At 44.8% G+C, this 19,782-nt stretch overlaps 1 protein-coding gene across 1 annotated transcript in view; it reads left to right on the forward strand.

Moving 5' to 3' along the window:
* Positions 1-630: 630 nt before the first annotated feature.
* KCNJ16 (potassium inwardly rectifying channel subfamily J member 16) overlaps positions 631-19,782 on the forward strand; it is a 94,199-nt gene continuing 75,047 nt past the window's right edge. Inside the window, exons 1-2 of the mRNA XM_054978749.1 lie at positions 631-698; positions 785-823. The gene's annotated coding sequence lies outside the window, so the exon portion shown is untranslated. The remainder of the gene's footprint in view (positions 699-784; positions 824-19,782) is intronic.

The raw sequence follows: 19,782 nt of genomic DNA on the forward strand, positions 1-19,782 counted from the left end.
AAAAAACCCCTTCTTGAATTGAGTTTTTGCACACCTCCCAAAACAATTACCAAAAGACTATGTGTGTGGAGGGGGGGATCAATATCTTTGCCTCTAATTATTCCGATGGTATGTACAAAGGGGTGCTAAATTGTACCTACTTTGTATTCAGAGTATAGCCTTAGAGAACATTTTCAAACTTGTAAATGTCAAGATTAGTCCATGCAACTGAGGGACATTTGTGTTCCTCTTCGGAACCACCTAGACATCTAATCGGCATTGCCACTCATTACCGTACAGCCCCATCTAATGTGTTAACCTCCCCCCACCTGGTAGAAACCTAACCCCTCGCTCTTGGTTACTCTGGAAATTTCCACCCAATCTTCGGACTATGAAAGGAACAAAAGATAGGCACCAAAAAAAAAAAAAAAGCTCGTGAATTAACTTTGTCCTGTAACACCATTTCAATAGGTAATACCAAACCAACCTCGATTGCAAATATTTGTGTTCTGAATGGGATTTTCGACCCAGGAAATCTTCCTCCTTCTCAGTGTTGCTGAAATTCTAGCCTGGATGTGCTTCAGTGACTTTTGTGTGTTTTTCAGCACATTTTTAATGGGGCGGGTATGGCAGAGAACAAACTGCCTGTCACCTGATTCTCAAGATGCCAGCAGCTACCTAAGCGGATTCCTGGAGCTAGATTATAGCTACAAATTGGGGTAAATGTTTAACTGGGATCTTTGGAGTTTGTGGCTTTGGATTTGGCTTATTCTTAACCCAACCCTTGTGGTTTTTTTCTTTACAGTTTCATGATTGTAAGCATTCGGGTAGCAAGGAAACAACGGTAAGTTGCTTTATATTCAGTATTATGATTGCTATAAACTGAATGTGTCAATGTTTTCTTGTCTGATTTCTCAGCAAGAGAACAACATCAGTATTATATCAGAAAAAAAATTACAGTATTTACTCAAATGCAAAACTAGGGTTTTTTTTTAAAACAGATATGCCATCAAAGAAGAAGGGGATAATTGTGCATTCACATACAAGTTACGTTATGCCCAATTTTGTGTGTGTGTGTAACGTTTTTAAGGGATCATCTTGCATTGTGGGTCATCTTTCTTTGAGTAAATATGGTATATCTTAAAAGAAAAAGGGGTGGCACACCAGGTTGGTGCAAAACGCCTTAAGGATGAATCTGGTTTGTTCTTCTTTACCTCTGGTGTAGGTTGAGTTTGGTTTCTGGGCCAATCTGATCAATAGGTGCCTAAACGGAGATTATTTGCTATTCGCTGGATCTTTCTTGTATGCAACCTAGTTCTAAAAGCCTGAGTTCCTGAGGCTGGTTCCTTCTTGCAAGGAAGTCACTAGATAAATTAAGCTGTTCAAATCCTAACATGTTTATAAAAATTATTCTCGGCTGTGGTGGGGGGGCCCTCTTTAAAGGACAGGATTGATCCTAAAGAAGGGTTTTCTCTACACAAAAAGAATATCCATGGAGTAATTCATTTGAAAACTTTTAGGTTATGAATTCCACATGGGCAGGAAATCTAATCTAATGAAAGGAAAGCAATCTTAAGCGTATTTGATGTGATACTAAAAGACGGCTTCATACCAGAGGGGTCCTAATGGCAGTGTAACCTTTTCCATATGTGTACTCCTGTAGGTATTTCTCTCTGGAGAAGTGTATTAATACTGCATGTTTTTGCTTATCTGTATTATGTGTATGTTATTGGAGGCTGGGCATTTAATGAACCCACAGGGTAAGACTCAGGAGAAATATGCAATGAGAGCCAAACTACAAGTGACGTCTTACACAGGTTGGACACTAGTCGGCTTCCCTCAAGTTGTGATGGGAAATGTAGGCGCCCTGGTTTTACAGCTTGGCTCTCCATTACAGTTGCAAGACCAGGACGCCTACATTTCCCATCAAAACTTGAGGGAAGCCGACTAGTGTCCAACCTGTGTAAGACGTCACTTGTAGTTTGGCTCTCAGTCTATCCCCTAGGATAGAGGAACCTGAAGAAAAATGGTTGGAGGGGGTAGTTTTATACTGGGAGGTCAAGCCAGATACTAGGAACGAAGGAATATTCTACTGATGGTAAAGATTTAGAGGCCATGAAATATTACAGGCCTGGCCTCCGAAAGCTTGTCGGTTGAATGTGTCCATAGATCCTGGAAAGAAAAGCATACACGATAACATTTACAGTGCAATCTTAAGAAGAGTTATTCTAGTCTAAGCTCATTAATTTCAATGGGCTTAGACCGGAGTAACACTGCTTAGAGTTACACTGTAAGTGTTTTCCTATGCCCCTGGGCACTTCTGGCATGGTAAACCTTGGGCTGTTCCTAATCTCAGCTAGTGGCATATCGTCATTTGAGCAGCTCTTTTCAGAAGAGTGAAAGGTAGGGAATATTGCAGGGAATAGATGTTCAGGCTTTAACCAGTCCCTTGACTTTGTAATTATTTTGCACGCAAACGTGACACATTTTCTTCTTAACATTGAGCTCCTTTAAAAAAATATATCTGTATGGGGTTGGTTTCAGGATGGTTCATACATAAATATGAATAACAGCGCAATTCTAAATAGTTATACCTTTCTCCATTCGGTAAATCCAATGGGTGTAAGTCTGGAAGCAGCAGTGACCTGAGGAGGTGAGAAGAGCCATTTTCACATGTCTTTACCCTTGCGCAAAATTGCACAAAACTCATGGGATGACGGCATCCTCATGGTGCGACATCGTGCCACGAAACGGAATCATGACATCCGAAATCACGCCATGAAGACGCTGCCGTTCTGTGAGTTTTGCATGATTTTGCGCAAGGGTAAAGATGTGTGAAAATGGCCATGGTCTGTTGCACTTTAGACTATGGGTGGAGGGTCATATTTTTAATGCTCTCCTATGTTTAAAAAAATCCTTCCAAACAGAAAACAGGTACAACAAGCAAAGAGAAGCATTCTCTCTAGTTCCAGAGGAGTGAGCCATGTTAGTCTGTAGTAGACATGGGCACAAACAGCATTACGAACAGAAAAAAACCACAAACAGCCTAATCTTCTGTTCTTGAACAAGCTGTTTGTGAGGCCCCGTCCTAAACGAACAGGTGGACGTTAAAAGCCTCCTTCGTTGCCTTCAACAGCTGTTGGTCAAGCCAGACAGTCTGGCACCTGCTGCAATCAATCCCCTTGGCAACCGGAGGCAAGGAGGGACTGAACTCTGTCTGAACTCCCTCTGGCTTTCCTTCTGGCTTTAACCCTTCAAAGTACTTCCAGCAGAGAGTCCTGTATTTGCCACCGTGAAGAGAAAATGACAGCCAATGGGGAGACCCGTGGATCATGCCTTTCCCAGGGTGCAATCTCTCTGAAACTTGGGGGGGGGTGTCTTCAGAGGACAGTGAGGACTACGCCCCCTGCAAATTTGGTGGGGATTGGACATTGGGAAGGTCAGTTTGTGGGGTGTTTAAAGGGCCCTGCCCCTTGCACGTGGCAGGAAAGGACCCTTTAAACTATCAGCTGGCAGGTGGCAGGGGGGAATCCCCCCTGCTCCCTGCCAGCTGATAGTTTAAAGGGATCTTTAAAGGGCCAGGTAAGTGGGTTTAAGGGGAGGGAGGCTAAATGGGGAGGTTGAGGTGGGTACTGGCCCCCACAAACAACAAACATGTCCACGAACTGTTCATGTTTGTCCATGTTCGTTGTTCGTTGTTCATGGATGGCACCAAACAATAAACAGGGTGTTCAGGTTTTTTTCCCGTTTGTGCCCATGTCTAGTCTGTAGTAGCAAAATAGAAAAGAGTCCAGTAGCACTTTTAAGACTAACCAACTTTACTGTAGCATAAGCTTTCGAGAATCACAGTTCTCTTCATCTGACGAAGAGACCTGTGATTCTCGAAAGCTTATGCTACAGTAAAGTTGGTTAGTCTTAAAGGTGCTACTGGACTCTTTTCTATTTCTCTCTAGCATGCTAGTTTTTTCATTGCAGTGGGTTTTTGATGCAAAGGAACACTCAAAACTGGAATCTACTGTCTGTTTTACCACCTCCGCAATCCGTCACCTCATTCCCTGCTCATTCTACTGCGCTGTGTTATCCAGGAATCAGAATCAAAATTCAGTGTGCGCATACGTGAAGTGCCTTAGAGGTGGTTTATAAAGGCAACCTCTAAGCTGGTTCTTTCATCTCTGAATAAAAACTGCCAGGACCCACTACACTCTTCTTGGCTTTGGCTGTTCAGTGGTTTTTCTGCCTTCAGGAAATCTTTCCTAGATTGTCTGGTCTGCCACAGGTAACCAGTGTGCCCTGCTGTGGACTTCCTCTACTATGTAGCAGATTCTGGAGGACATTCTAGAGTGTACATTATTCCATGTGGAACATTGGACAGGGTTACTAGGTGGGCATCATTATTGCCCTATATGAACAGAGAGTATATATCCAGTTCACTCCTGCAGTGCATGTTGGCATGGAAGATCAGGATTGGAAGATGATAGATCAACTATATTTCAGCATATTTTTTTTTACCATTTCCTGACTAACTGGTGAATCCTGATAATTTTCAAGGAGCCCTGGTGCTTGGCAGAACACAGATTGAAATCCACTGGGTCATATGTCAGGGCTTTCATGTCAGAAGGGATGGTTTTCATACAGGTCTGAGCACCAGAATCTCTTTATTATAGACATTTCTTTCTGAAATTGCTATGCAAATCACTTTTTAAAAATGTTTTGCCCCTGATCTCATTCGAAGCAAGGGCTGCAACAACTTGGTTAAGTTTGAAAAAGTTTGAAAAGGCCATTGCAGCCCTATCACATTCAAGGCTTCTGAAAATTAGTCACTTTCCTTTGTAATGCACTCCCTCCTGGGTAATTGTTGACGGGGAAGAAAAGTGCTTTGAAGGCGAACTCATCCTCACAGCAGATAAGCAGGTCAAGCGTGGCTCAAACTCAACGCAGCACAATGAGTGTAGGTTTGGGTAAAGTAGGGCAGAAGTTTATTTGTCCTTCTCTGAGCATGAGCAACCCAGAAGATGTGTGCCGATAACAGTTTGCATACTGTGATAACTGGGACTGCAATTTTAAGTTAAGAAGGATTTGGATTAATCTGTTATTCAATGCACAAATAAAACTGCAGGGGCGCTCTCCTTCAAAGGCTTTTCAAAATTAAAATAGTTGTTAGAAAGATGTTTTCTTCTTCTCTCTCGAACTTTTAAATGTCAATTAAATACAGCTTAAATTCCATTTACTACCCTGGATTTGATGCAAGATGATTATGATTATGGATGCTGATGATGACTATGTTTCAGTCACTTGCTTTTGCATTAGTGTGGTGGGTTCCTGTTTGATTCTCTCTTTCTGTTTGATGAGCCAATTTCGTCCCTGGCCTCTTAAGAAGGCAGGCCAGCCCTTTTCTCTTTAGCATTACAGCTTCCGAACCAAAGGGTATGTCCTCCAGCTAGTCTCGACTGCCTGGTTCTTATCATTTCCCCAACAGTGGCTGATTCCGCACACGTTGGATAATGCACTTCCAATCCTCTTTAGAGATCATTTGGAACTGAATTTTTCAAGTGCGAAACACAAAATCCACTTCCAAACGATAGCTAAATTGCCTTGAAAGTGCATTATCCAACGTGTGCGGAATCAGCCTCAATATCTTTAAGGCCATCCATTCTTACTGCTTGTTCATCATCTCCCTTCTTTCATTCTTATTGCTGTAAGTTAGACTTTACCACCTCCGGCCGTTTTCACACTGCTTACCGGCCACAGAACATCGCTACTCTGCTCCTGATCCCAGCTGGGTGAAGACGGGGGATGGGCATTGCCACTTGCTTTGCTCCTGATCCCAGCTGGGTGAAAGCAGGAGGCAAGCATTGCCCCCTCTTTGCTCCTGATTCCAGCTGGGTGAAGGTGGAGGGCGGGTATTGCCCCCTGCTCTGTGCTTGAATGGCAGTTCTCTTGCGAAATCGCACCAGGAAGCCGTTGTCATTTCGGGAGCTCAGTGCAATGTTCCGTGGCCGGTAAGCCGTGTGAAAATGGCCAGGGCTTCACCAACCCTGACCCCAGCCCTCCCACTTACTTCTCCAAGGAGATCAAGGCAGCAGATGAGGCTAAGCCCCCCGCCTCCATTTTATCCTCACAATAAACCTGTGGAATTAAGTGGAGCCACAGTGCGTGAGCGGTCCCAGGATGCCTGCTGAACTTCATGGCAATTTGAACCTAGATTTCGGTGCACTGTACTATATTATCTCTCTTTATACTTTGTTCTCCCTTTATTTTCTATCTGTATCAGGACTAGAGATGGGCACGAACAGAAAACAAACAAACATGATGTTCATTGTTCATTGCCATCCATGAACAGGGACTCATGAACAACCATGAACAGGGCCCTGTTCACGAATATGTTCGTGCTTGGCTGTTCGTGGGGGCCAGCAGGCTCTCCTCCAGCCATCATCTAAGTTTGGTCAAGATCCCTGCTGCACCACTCCCAGAAACCTGACCTGAGCAGGCACCAGGAAAGGTACCAGTAATAAATAATAGCTTGGCCCAGAGCCTGGCAGCAGCCCAGGAACTTGAAGGGGTAGATCCCTACTGCACCACTCCCAGAAACCTGACCTGAGCAGGCAGCAGGAAAGGTACCAATAATAAATAATAGCTTGACCTAGAGCCTGGTAGCAGCCCTGGGACTTGAGGGAGTAGATCCATATCCCACCACACACAAATTCAAGCTCCAATGCACTCTCTCTATCAAAATGCCAACAGCTATTCTCTCCCTCTCCACTGTCTGCAAACTAAGCCAGAGCCGGGAGCCCCCCTCCCCCCTGGTCTTTGCTCCCTTGAAACAAAATTTAGAGCTCCACACTTGAAAGGAAGACCTGCCTATCAAGCTAAATTGGGCTTAGACAGGTTTCCAGGGCAACAGCAGGAGTTCAGACAGAGTTCAGGCAGTCCCTGCCTAACTTGCCAAGGAAATTGATTGCAGGTGCCAGACTGTCTGGGTTAATGAACAGCAATGAACGAGGCTTGCAACAACTACCTGTTCATTTAGAATGGGGCCTCACGAACAGCTTGTTTGTGAACAGCAGAATGGGCAGTTCGTGGCTTTTTTTGTGTTCATATTGCTGTTTGTGCCCATCTCTAATCAGGACTCATTATGATTCTTTTTTTTTTTAAAGTATGCAGTCACTGATGCTGCAATTTGAAGAGGAAAACCTACCCAAGATGATGAGGCAGTCTTTATCTCCTCCTCAGCCCTATTTTCTCACTGAAAAATTATGCTTCCCAAGCTGCTTTTTGACAGTGGAATGGAACAGGAATAATGATAAGTTTTTCCTACCAGGGAAAAAAATCAGCTTGATGTCTAAATTTTCAGTCAGAAAACCTTAATCCTATCACTTAGTCCCTTCCCTGTTATATTGTTTTTTCTAGTTTGGTGATCAGAATTTTATATCCAGCTGTGCCATGCATTTATATAATGGCATTATGACACTTGCTGTTTTACTGTCAGTCCTTTTACCCATGATTTTTAATATAGAGTTTGTTTGGTTTTATTGGTATGTTTTGCTGAGCTGAAGTTTTCCGTTCACATGTCATTGCAACACCAAATACTCATCCTGGATGGTTAAAAACTTTTCGATTCTAACATATAAGTAATATTAAGATTTTGTTTGACCCAATGTACAGTTGCTTAAATAGTATCCCTAGTCACCTCTTTTCATGGTGTAGCTTTGTTTCAGTAGCTACCAATGGAGTTTGGAGCTAGGTATTCTAGGTCAAGGCAGTCTAGATCAGAAGATGGCCCTCTACATTGACACAGCCTATCTGGTTACCTGGGCCCTCAGCATAGTAACCTAAAGTCTAGGCTACTGGGATGCTCTCTCTACATAGGTCTCCCCTTGAAGTCAACATGGAGACATCAGATGGTACAGAATACTGGAATTGTCAGGAACTAGGTAGAGCATGCATATCCCATCCTATAGTCACTGCATTGGTGGCCCACCTGGATCAGTACAAGGTATTGGCCATCACATATAAAGCCCTTCACAGTCATGGTCCCTCATATCTGCAAGACTGCCTTTCCCCCATGCTCCACTACAACAGCATCACTCATTTGAGCATAGCCTTTTGCTGGTACCACCCTGCAAATGGGCAAAATCAACAACGGCCCATACATGCAGATTCTCTGTTGTGGTCCTCACCTTATGGTAATAGGGCTGTACTGTAACAAAATGGTTAAGAAAGATTCTTTGGTAAAAGGATAGGGACTGTGTGGACCCTACATAGACTGTCTGTTGCTGTAAGTATGACCCTACTATGTAATTTCTGCATCTTTTAACATGTCATGTTAATGCTTATGCTTTGTTGCAGTTCTGTTTTAGATTTGTGCTTGGTTTTAGATTTCTGCAAATACAACCCGAAGAACCCACTAGTTCTAAGAGACCCAAATAAATATGTAATATGCTTTTTAAATTTTTTAACAAAGTGCAAGTGCTGTATGTACAAGAACTTATAACATTATATTACTACCGTTTCAAACTTTGCAGATTCTCCTATATGTACCAATGCTATAAATATGGTGATAGAAATTCACACTCCATGGATAGTGATAGAAATTCACATTCCTATGGATGACCATAGGAAGATACTCAAATGCTTATTAGGATTTTGTTGAGATGGAACGTGCAGTAAATAATTTGGCTTGAAAAAGCTACGCAAAACAGGATATAGCCAAGGCTGGCACACCTGTTGCCAACTGCCCAGGAGATTTTGCCTCCACTGCTTTCCTCCTGGAACATTCTGCCTGTAAAGGAGAAGGAAAAACAAGCTGTTATCATTCTGCATTTTGGACATGGATACTTACCTTTCATTAGGATTCAAATAGACTTCTTGAATGTATAGATGGATTGTGAATTTCTATCACTATATTTATAGCATTGGTACATATAGGAGAATCTGCAATGTTTGAAACGGTAGTAATATAGTGTTATAAGTTCTTGCACATACAGCACTTGCACTTTGTTAAAAATAAAAAAGCATATTACATATTTATTTGGGTCTCAGAACTAGTTGGATTCTTCGGGTTGTATTGCTTTAGCAAGGGACTCTCTCCTTTTTGGTTGTTTAGATTTCTGCAAACCAAATATTATTGCATTGTTTATTGCAAGCCCCATCCTGTTGATTGTATTGATTCACACTGCATAATCCGGCTGAAGTATCAGTGAGAAAGGCAGTCTACAAATAAATAAATAGATAGATAAATAAAACCACTTTATATGCAAATCATAATTGCAAATTGTGTTTCAGCATGTAACAGTGCTTGGAGTGGGATGGCAAGTGAGGGCAATTCCCCTTGCATGTGCCTTTATGGAAGTTATAAAAATATTTAAGGGTTTGGGGTGGCATACATCTGCACTGGCATTGGTGGCATGCCAGGGGCTGGAGAGCCTCAGGTTGCTGTTAAAGAGCCACTCCAATATGGCCTGATTTTATACTGGTACTACGATTCTACTCAGGCCATGCTGGCATGCCATATCTACAAGTCACACTAAATAAACCTAGGTTTTTAGTAATTATCATAGGCCTATGGGAGATGGGGTTTAGGATTGTTAATCATACACATTTTAAATGTTGTTTGGCTGAAAGCATCGGTCGCCCAACTTACCCAGGTGGCTGGTTTGCCACCTGCGGGGCGGGCAGATGGGCCGGGAAGACGCAGCGGCTTTCATGTTGCTCCCAGGCTCCCCTGCATCGGCCCACACCCAACCAGATTCAAATCCACTGGCCAATCAGAACCAGCTGGGGATGGCTGGGAGAGGGGGCATGGTGCAGATTGGACCTGGGGAGCCCAGTCTTCCCTTAGGTCTGGCGGGCTAGTATTTAAGTCAGCTGGCCCCTGCTTCACCTCAGTTGTGTCTCAGCTGGCGAAGTCCCACCCTCCTCTTCCTGTATTTTGGTTGTTTATTCGGGTTTTGTTTTATTTCATTTCGTCACTTGGTGGAGCGGTGTGGCATTGGGATCTGATCCCTCTGGGGGGAGAAATGGAGCCTGCCTGCCCCTTCTACCTCCCATTTTAGGGGGCTCCCATAAGGAACCTAGGGAGCATGTCTAGGGGGCAGGACCTGCTTGGAGGGCTGCCACGAGACGCTCGCTCCTAGGTGGCAGGGGGACATGTAGGGGTGTTCACCCAAGTGTACCCCTCTAACTGCCATCCCTGGGTTTTCCACTCCACAGCTGTGGCTGTATGGGCTGGAGGTCATCACCTGATGGGCGGGTCAGCCGATGCTGGAATCTGATCCCTATATGTGCCAATGCCCCTACTGCTGTAATCAAAATAAAGTTGTGGCCTTCCTTTCCTCCAGTTGCTGTGTCTGTGGTTTATTGTTTCACTACGGTTGCTTCCCCTCCCGTCCTGCTGCCCATCAGTGCTAGGTGGCAAGCAATGAGAAGTAAAAGTGGTATTTGGAAATCACATTATGTTGGAACTGTGGAAAAAATGCCATCTGAAGCTCGAGTTGAGGGGATTCTATGTTTACTGTGAGTGGCTTCAGGTGATGAAAACCCATTTTTCAGGTGCAGGACAATGGAATTTTTTGAATAAATGTCATGTGTTTAAGTTTGTTGTCAAGTGCACTCTCAAGGGGTATCCTTCAACAATACTTTTCTATGGATCCTAAAACACCATTCCTAAAATACCCAGATAAATGAATCTTAGCTGATTAGTCACGAGAATTTTAATTGATCAATACATTAAGTAACTGAGTAAACTTGCATGTGAATAAAACAAGAGTTTGAAAACAAAAGCATACCTCTGTGTATTCTTCGTAGTAGCCTAGCCAACATCTTAGAAGGATTATTCTCTGGAACGAACGAACGAACGAACGAACGAACGAACGAACGAACGAACTAACTAACTAACTAACTAACTAACTAACTAACTAACTAACTAACTAACCTGAAGAAAAATAGTCTTCAAAATAGCTTTTAGGCTTGACAGTGGCTGGAAGACAGACCAATGACTAAGGAATTGGATTTTATGTTCACTTAATTTCACGGGGTATAATTACAGTGCTCATGATTTGATGAGCAGTAGTAGTTTTATGACAGATGGCTTGCAGAACGACTTCTAGCAAGTCTGTATAAGGACAGACACTGAATGCCCTTGTTCAGATTTAATAACAACACTGACATAAATGTTACATTTGGAAAGTGGTGTTTGAAACGTTAAGGCAACAACATTTCAGAATTTTCAGTAGCGTGCCATTCCTCCCTTCTCCACTTTCATTTTGACTGGTTTGTAGCCAAGTGTTTATTGCATTTTGATCAAAGCCTGGTAGGGCTGCTGAGGTCCAAGCAGACGCTAGATCTGCCATGTGGGTGAGCCACCAGTTGGCCATTCCTGATGTGGAAGGCAATCCGTATGCAGAAGTCTATTTTTGTACATTGGTTTCGATGAGCTTCTGCCATGTCCCTTCATTCTCTGGCAACAATCACTTTCTACCATATGCTCTGTAGATGTTAGGAAAGAGTTTAAATCTTATTTTTCTTTGTTGAATTAAGATTTCAAGCAATCTCAGAAATGACCTTTTTTCATCAGAAAATAATCATTCTTGACAGAGGTCACTACCTCATAAAAGAGGCTACAGAACTTCAGTGGACAATATAGCTTACCACTGAATAGTAGCAGCAGAGTATCTTGACTGAAAAGTATTAGCCGCTCATTTTTACAACTGATTTTTTTAATTAAAAAAATGAATTAAATATCCCATATATTTTTCCATTTCTTAACATATTGTTCTTACTCATTTCCATCAAAGTAATTTCACAATAATGATAATTCAGTATCTGGCATCCTTTGAGATATATTTTGTTATGCCGTCAAAGCTTGTCAGAAAAATATAATAAATTATTGTAGGCGTGGATGAGTTTGAACTCTTCCATCTTCAAAATCCTAAAAGCTGAGGTTCTGGAGATAGAGTTTCCACAAGTCTTGAAATAAAATGGATAACATGCAAAAATGAATGAATCTTTTGCAGCTACAGCATTTGATGGGGGTTTTTTTACGAGCATCACTTTTTAAAACTTTAGATGTGCTGGACAAACAGCTGAAGGACTGCCAAGGGTTAATTCTTCACAGAAATGGAGAGTTTTGAATGACAGGCTACTCCAAGGAATCTGGGTAGCATGAGCTGAAAAAAGAGAGACTTTGGAACTGGATGCTGGGGAGAGGGGAGTCTGATTTCAGCCCTAGCTGAGAGGAGTTTTGTACAGAGAGTTTGGAGATTCAGCCGTGACTGAGAGCAGTTTAACACAGACAGAAGAACTGGGGGAAAGTTGGCAAGGAAGTTTGGGAAGCAGACGCAGAGTCCCATTCGGGCCAAAGAAAGGGGATAGATCTTCTAGTGAAAGAATTTCCCTACCTAGTTGAACAGGGAGTTAGCTCTGAAGAGTGACGAGAGATTCCTGGTCTGGTGTGGTTAAAAACTGCCTAGGAGACCTTAAGGACAGTTAAAAAGTGAAGATAAGTGCCGGTGTTTCAAGAGGAGTTTGGGTACTGGAAAGAAGGTACCAGCCTGCTTAAAACCAAAGAGAGTAAGAGAATACTCAGAGAAAGTGTACTAGAGTAATTGGGAAAACACAGGAACAAAAGCCTCCCAACTAGGGATGTGCATTTCGGCATTCAGAATGCCGAAAGAATGCCGAAACAAAAGTGTTTCGGCTTCTTTCGGGGAATGCCGAAACGTTTCGGGGAATGCCGAAACGTTTCGGGTAGCCGAAAGAAAAAAGCCGAAACGTTTCGGGATTCTTTCGGCTTTCTTTCGGCTTTTCAATGGGAAAATGCCTCCGTCTTCCCGGACGTCTGGGGGAGGCATTTTCCCACCGAATAAGCCCAAAATTGGTGGGGACCTTCCTCTAACCCTTCTCTAACAACCACCCAAGTTTCAGACAGATTGGACTTTGGGGGGCCATGTTATGGCCCCCCAAAGCAGGTCCCCCCATCCTCCCATAAGAAAGCGAAGGAGCAGCATATTGTTAGCATGCTGCTGCTCATCTTTCTTCATTATTTCCTATGGGGAAAAAATGAAGAGGCAGGCTTCCTTTGCCAGGGGTGGCATTTTGCATGCAAAATGCCCCCTCACCCTCAGGGGCCCTTCTCCCACCCCTCCTCCCACCCCCCACCAAGGCTCAGCCTGCTCCCACTTGGGGGGGCCATTTCATGGCCTCCCCAAGTAGGTGCTCTAATCTCTACCACTGACAGCTGGGGGAGGCTTGTGTTGCCAGGGGTGGCATTTTGCATGCAAAATGCCCCCCAACCCTCTGGGGCCCTTCTCCCACCCTTCCTCCCACCCCCCACCAAGGCTCAGACTGCTCCCACTTAGGGGGGCATTTCATGGCCTCCCCAAGTAGGTCCTCTCAGCCCCTAAAGTCCACCCCTTACAGCCCCACACAAACCCAATTCCCCCCCAGCTGCCACACACAGACCCAAATCCCCACATTAGCCCCTCACAGACCCAAATCCACCCCCACCTGCCCCACACCCATAACCCCAGGAACAGGCTGGCAAAGGCCAGCCCTCTCCCTTTGTTCCCTATGCTGGGAACTTCTAAACTCTCTTTCCCTGGGCAATTCTGCACAGCCCAGGGGTGCCACAATGGTGGGCACACTTCTGAGTGCCAGCTGGTCCCTGTGAAAGAGCACCTGAACCACAGACACCCTCCCTCAAATTCCCCCACCACCTACAGAGATGGCTGGCCAGCCAGCCCCATTGTTCCCTATGATGGGAACCAACTGCACAACAAAGAATAAAACAAGAACAACACAAAATAAAGTTTTAAATTTTTTTTTCTCCCTTCCAAAGTACAAGTAGGCAAAGCATTATGACACATTACACCAGCAGTCCCCCACACAGAAAAATTAAAACAAAACTCACTTAACATCAGAGAATCACAAAGCACAATTCCTGTCAAAAACACTTTATTTCTTGAACAGCTTTAGGTTACACAGCAGGGGGGAACACCAAAGGGCATGGCAGCACTATCTTACAAAAAAATAACACAACTCACTTAACATCAGAGAATCACAAAAACACAATTCCTGGCAAAAACACTTTATTTCTTGAACAGCTTTAGGTTACACAGTAGGAGGGCACAACAGGACATGATAGCAATGTACTACAAAAAATAATACAACCCACTTCACCGTTTTTGACAGCAATTGTGTTTGTGTGATTCTCTGATGTGAAGTGAGTTGTGTTATTTTTGTGTAGTACACTGCTTTCCTTCTCTGTGGTGCCTTCCTACTGTGTAACCTAAAGCAGTTACAGAAATAAAGTGCTTTTGACAGCAATTTTTTGGGGTGATTCTTTAATGTGAAGTGAGTTGTGTTATTTTTGTGTAAGATACTGCTTCCATGCCCTTTGGTGTTCCCCCCCTGCTGTGTAGCCTAAAGCTGTTCAAGAAATAAAGTGTTTTTGACAGGAATTGTGCTTTTGTGATTCTCTGATGTTAAGTGAGTTGTGTTATTTTTGTGTAAGATAGTGCTGCCATGCCCTTTGGTGTTCCCCCCTGCTGTGTAACCTAAAGCTGTTCAAGAAATAAAGTGTTTTTGACAGGAATTGTGCTTTGTGATTCTCTGATGTTAAGTGAGTTTTGTTTTAATTTTTCTGTGTGGGGGACTGCTGGTGTAATGTGTCATAATGCTTTGCCTACTTGTACTTTGGAAGGGAGAAAATAATTTTTTTAAAACTTTATTTTGTGTTGTTCTTGTTTTATTCTTTGTTGTGCAGTTGGTTCCCATCATAGGGAACAATGGGGCTGGCTGGCCAGCCATCTCTGTAGGTGGTGGGGGAATTTGAGGGAGGGTGTCTGTGGTTCAGGTGCTCTTTCACAGGGACCAGCTGGCACTCAGAAGTGTGCCCACCATTGTGGCACCCCTGGGCTGTGCAGAATTGCCCAGGGAAAGAGAGTTTAGATGTTCCCAGCATAGGGAACAAAGGGAGAGGGCTGGCCTTTGCCAGCCTGTTCCTGGGGTTATGGGTGTGGGGCAGGTGGGGGTGGATTTGGGTCTGTGAGGGGCTAATGTGGGGATTTGGGTCTGTGTGTGGCAGCTGGGGGGGGAATTGGGTTTGTGTGGGGCTGTAAGGGGTGGACTTTAGGGGCTGAGAGGACCTACTTGGGGAGGCCATGAAATGCCCCCCCCAAGTGGGAGCAGTCTGAGCCTTGGTGGGGGGTGGGAGGAAGGGTGGGAGAAGGGCCCCAGAGGGCTGGAGGGCATTTTGCATGCAAAATGCCACCCCTGGCAAGACAAGCCTCCCCCAGCTGTCAGTGGTAGAGATGAGAGCAGAGCACCTACTTGGGGAGGCCATGAAATGCCCCCCCCAAGTGGGAGCAGGCTGAGCCTTGGTGGGGGGTGGGAGGAGGGGTGGGAGAAGGGCCCCAGAGGGTTGGGGGGCATTTTGCATGCAAAATGCCACCCCTGGCAACACAAGCCTCCCCCAGCTGTCAGTGGTAGAGATTAGAGCACCTACTTGGGGAGGCCATGAAATGGCCCCCCCAAGTGGGAGCAGGCTGAGCCTTGGTGGGGGGTGGGAGGAGGGGTGGGAGAAGGGCCCCTGAGGGTGAGGGGGCATTTTGCATGCAAAATGCCACCCCTGGCAAAGGAAGCCTGCCTCTTCATTTTTTCCCCATAGGAAATAATGAAGAAAGATGAGCAGCAGCATGCTAACAATATGCTGCTCCTTCGCTTTCTTATGGGAGGATGGGGGGACCTGCTTTGGGGGGCCATAACATGGCCCCCCAAAGTCCAATCTGTCTGAAACTTGGGTGGTTGTTAGAGCAGGGTTAGAGGAAGGTCCCCACCAATTTTGGGCTTATTCGGTGGGAAAATGCCTCCTCCAGGCGTCCTGGAAGACGGAGGCATTTTCCCATAGAAAAAAGCCGAAAGAATGCCGAAATAATGCCGAAAGAATCCCGAAAGTCGAAAGCCGAAAGAGATTCTTGTTTCGGCTTTCGGCTTTAACGATAGAGAATCTTCTTTCGGCTTTCTACTTTCGGCTATAGCCGAAAATTTTTGGCTTGCACACCCCTACTCCCAACATAAAGATTCAGCTGTGAATAGCTTAAGAAACTCTCATTAGTCTGAAACATAAGAACTCAAGTCTGTGCATGCGCTGAATTTACCTCAGAGTTATCTCTATTGAGTTACCTCAGAAACGTTCAGTCCCTGATTTCACCTGGCCTTTCCCCTCAATGTTAAATGTATTTTTTTAATTTTTTTAATTTTAAAACACCTCTAGTGCCATTTAAGTTGTTTAAGACAGAAATAACTATCATAGTTATTTTAGCTGCTTTTATTTTCTTTTATTGTAAATAGCGGTAGTATTTTAAGACTACTGATCTCATAAAAACACAACAGGCTTTCCTTTATGGAAAAGGAATATTAAAGTAAATGGACTTTTTGTTTGGGTAGAGTAAGACAGTTAATTCTGAAAAATAATTTTTCATATTCCACCATTTATTTAAGGATATGAAATACAGAGATCTGTGATTTGGATTCTGCTTAGAATTCCCTCAGGTATGGTATGTGGGGGAGGGAATCATTCATTTGTTCATACACCACCTTTCTCCCCATTGAGGACTCAAAGTGGTTTTACATCATTCTCCTCACCTGCATTTTCACAACAATCCTATGAGGTAGGTTAGGCTGAGAGTGCGGGTGGCCTAAGGTCTGACACTCTAACTACTATCCCGCATTCGCTGTCAGTATGATCCCCACTCCCTCGTACAGCAGCCCAGGGATCATTTTGAGGGGGAACATGCCGGAACACCATTCCGGCAGTTCCCCCAACAGGTCACATGTCAGGTGGCACCAGCCACCTGACTTTTGGCCATTTGGGGCCATTTTGGCCAGGATCGGAGCCGAAATGGCTGGGATCTGGTCAGTGCCAGGCAGGGGAAGCCTCATTTGCCCAGCATCGACCTGGTTCTGGCCATTTTGGCCCTGATCCAGGCCCAAATGGGCCCCAAATGGCCATTTGGGCCTCTTTCAGCCTGGATTGGGGCTGAAATGGCTGAGATTGGGGCCCAAAATGGCCCAGATCAGGTCAGTGCTGGGCAGGGAACCCTCCCCTGCCCAGCACTGATGCAATCCGGGCTGTTTATGCACTGATCTGGGCCCCAAAGGGCCCAAAATGACCACTTTTGGCCATTCTGGGCCCATTTCTGACAGGGTCAGGGCCAAAACAGCCAGGATCGGGTTGGTGCCAGGTGGGGGAGAGTTCCCCTGCCTGGCACCGACCCAGTCCCAGCAGTTTCGGCCCCGTTCTGGGCCCAAAATGGCCATTTTGGGCCAATTTCCACTGGGATCAGGGCCAGAATAGCTGGGATTGGGTCCATGCTGAGTGAGGGAAGCCTCCTCTGCCCAGCACTGACCTGGTCTGGGCTGTTTCGTCCCTGATCCAGGCCCAAATGGGCCCCAAATGTCCATTTTGGGCCATTTTGGGCCTGTTTTGGCATGGATCAGGGCCAAAACCGCCAGGATTGGGTCAGTGCTGGGCCTGGCACTGACCTAATCTGGGCCATTTGGGGCCCAATCCAGGCCAAAATGTGCCCAAAAGGGCCATTTTGAGCCGTTGTGGGCCCCATTGGGCCTGGATTGGGGCCAAAATGGCCCTGATCAGGCCACTGCCAGGTGGGGGAACACTCCCCTGTCTGGCAGCAGCCGAATCCTGGCCATTTTGGGCCCAATCAAATCAATTATGCTAATGACACATTTCCAGTGATGTCAAGGGGTGTGGCATATGCTAATGAGTTTTGCTAATGAGTTGTGCTAATGAGTTCCTGCAGCTCTTTTTCTACAATATGACCCCTGCAGCCGCTCTCAAAATGTTGCTCCTGGGATAGTGGTGCCCACATAAATAGCTTGGTGGGAATTAGAAGTCTTTTGCTGAAGAGAGGAATGAGTGAAAATTGCCCCCGTTGATGCTGTGGAAATTTAGACAGGATCCCAGCCAATTGTTTTATAGTGCAATTAACGTACATCTACTTTTTGGCTTACAAAAATGTGTAACAATACAAAAGATAAAAATGAAACAACAACAATAAAACTGCCTAAAACTATACATCATAATAATGGCAACAACTGGATTAAAAACATAATACAGAACAGAATAATACTAGAGAAAGGGATCCTAAATGTCATTACTTACTTACTTACTTCATTGGTTGTCTGCCTTTCTCATGGAGAACCAAGGTGAATTACAGAATTATAAAAAACAATGCAATGAAGAGAAATGTTAACACAATAAGCAGTGCAATAAAAACTGAATTACATATACCCAGAATAAACAACACAATAAAACTGGCTCATACCATTAAGCAATACAATTAGATCAACCAATTAGAGAAGAATGAAACAGAAACAGTATAATATACCCAATAAAAATGCAGTGAGGTGGGGGGGGGACAACAAAGAAACCTCCTCTCCCCAAATCTACACAGAACAGTTAAAAAAACTCACAACCCTGTCTCCAATATAAAAAGTGCCTTCCTGCACTGTGCTGTTGTACACATTCTGCAAAACAATGTACATAGGCCTTCCTTCATGGCCTCCTCAGGTCACTTTTCCAAAAAGCTGGCGGGGGGAGAACAACTGTTGAGCATTAAAAGCCCAAGAAGACTGGATGGACTTCACCAGTTTCCTAAACGTTAACAGCACAGCACTAAGCAGACATGCTTATGGTGAGAGTTCCCTTGGTACCCTAACAGTGCAATCCTTAACAGTTAATCCAGTCTAAGCCCACTGAAATCAATGGTCCTAGACTGGAGAAACTCTGCTTAGTATTGCAGTGTAAGTGCAGAAAAGAACCTCTCTCCAGTAATCATCTGCTTTAATAGCAAAGGCAAGAGGGTGGCCATAGGCTGTCCACCATCCTGTTTTAAACATGTTGTTTTTAATGTATATGATTTTTTAAAAACTGTATTTTTAATATGTTGTTATCCGCCCTGAGCCTGCTCGCGGGGAGGGCAGAATACAAATGTGAAATAAATAAATAATAAATAGAAAGCACTCTTAAATGACGGGCAGGCTTATTCAAGAGCAGTGGTCCTTCATCTATTGTCTTTACTTTTCTTTATTGTATTTTTTATCCCATCATTGTTCCAAGGAACTTGTCATGGCCCAGTCTGAGAGTGAGGTCTCCTCTGGAGGAGAGGAGCCTTGTGTAGCCAGCCAGGACTCCTCAGGAGAAGAGGAACCCTGTGTAGCCAGCCCTAGCCCTGATTCAGCAGAAGCCAGCAATCAGGAGCAACAGCTGCTGGCTGATCAGAGCTTGCAGCCAGCAGCTGAGACACCAGCACCTTCTAGCTCCAATACCACAGGGGAAGCTCAGCCAGGGACTTCTACAGGTGCAGTGCAGCCAAGAGCCTCCACCCCCCCCCCAGGTTTACCCACGCCCAAGGAACGCCGCAGGCAGCGCCAGAGACTGGAACTGCAGGAGAGATGGCGCAGTGCTCGCCTCTTAAGCCAACGCCAGCTGCTGGAGAGTGATGATGAGTAGTGGCAGGATGGAGCCCCAGCAGTTGGCTGAAAACCACGCCTGGCTATAAGAGCCAGTCTGGAGGAACTGCCGGGCATGGAAGCAACGTGTCTATTGCTTGTAACCACTCCGTGTTTCGTGAACCTTGCCTGTGCCTGCTTTTGGACCTGACGCTATCGGTGACTGACCTCAGACTGTGCCTGACCTCACTTTTGGACTCTGGACTCACTCCTGGCTTTATCTCGTGCCCTGACCACTGGTTTGATTTGGCTTTTGCTCTTGGAACTCCCCTT

This window comes from Eublepharis macularius, chromosome 4, assembly GCF_028583425.1.
Source record: "Eublepharis macularius isolate TG4126 chromosome 4, MPM_Emac_v1.0, whole genome shotgun sequence".
Taxonomy (NCBI): Eukaryota; Metazoa; Chordata; class Lepidosauria; order Squamata; family Eublepharidae; genus Eublepharis; species Eublepharis macularius.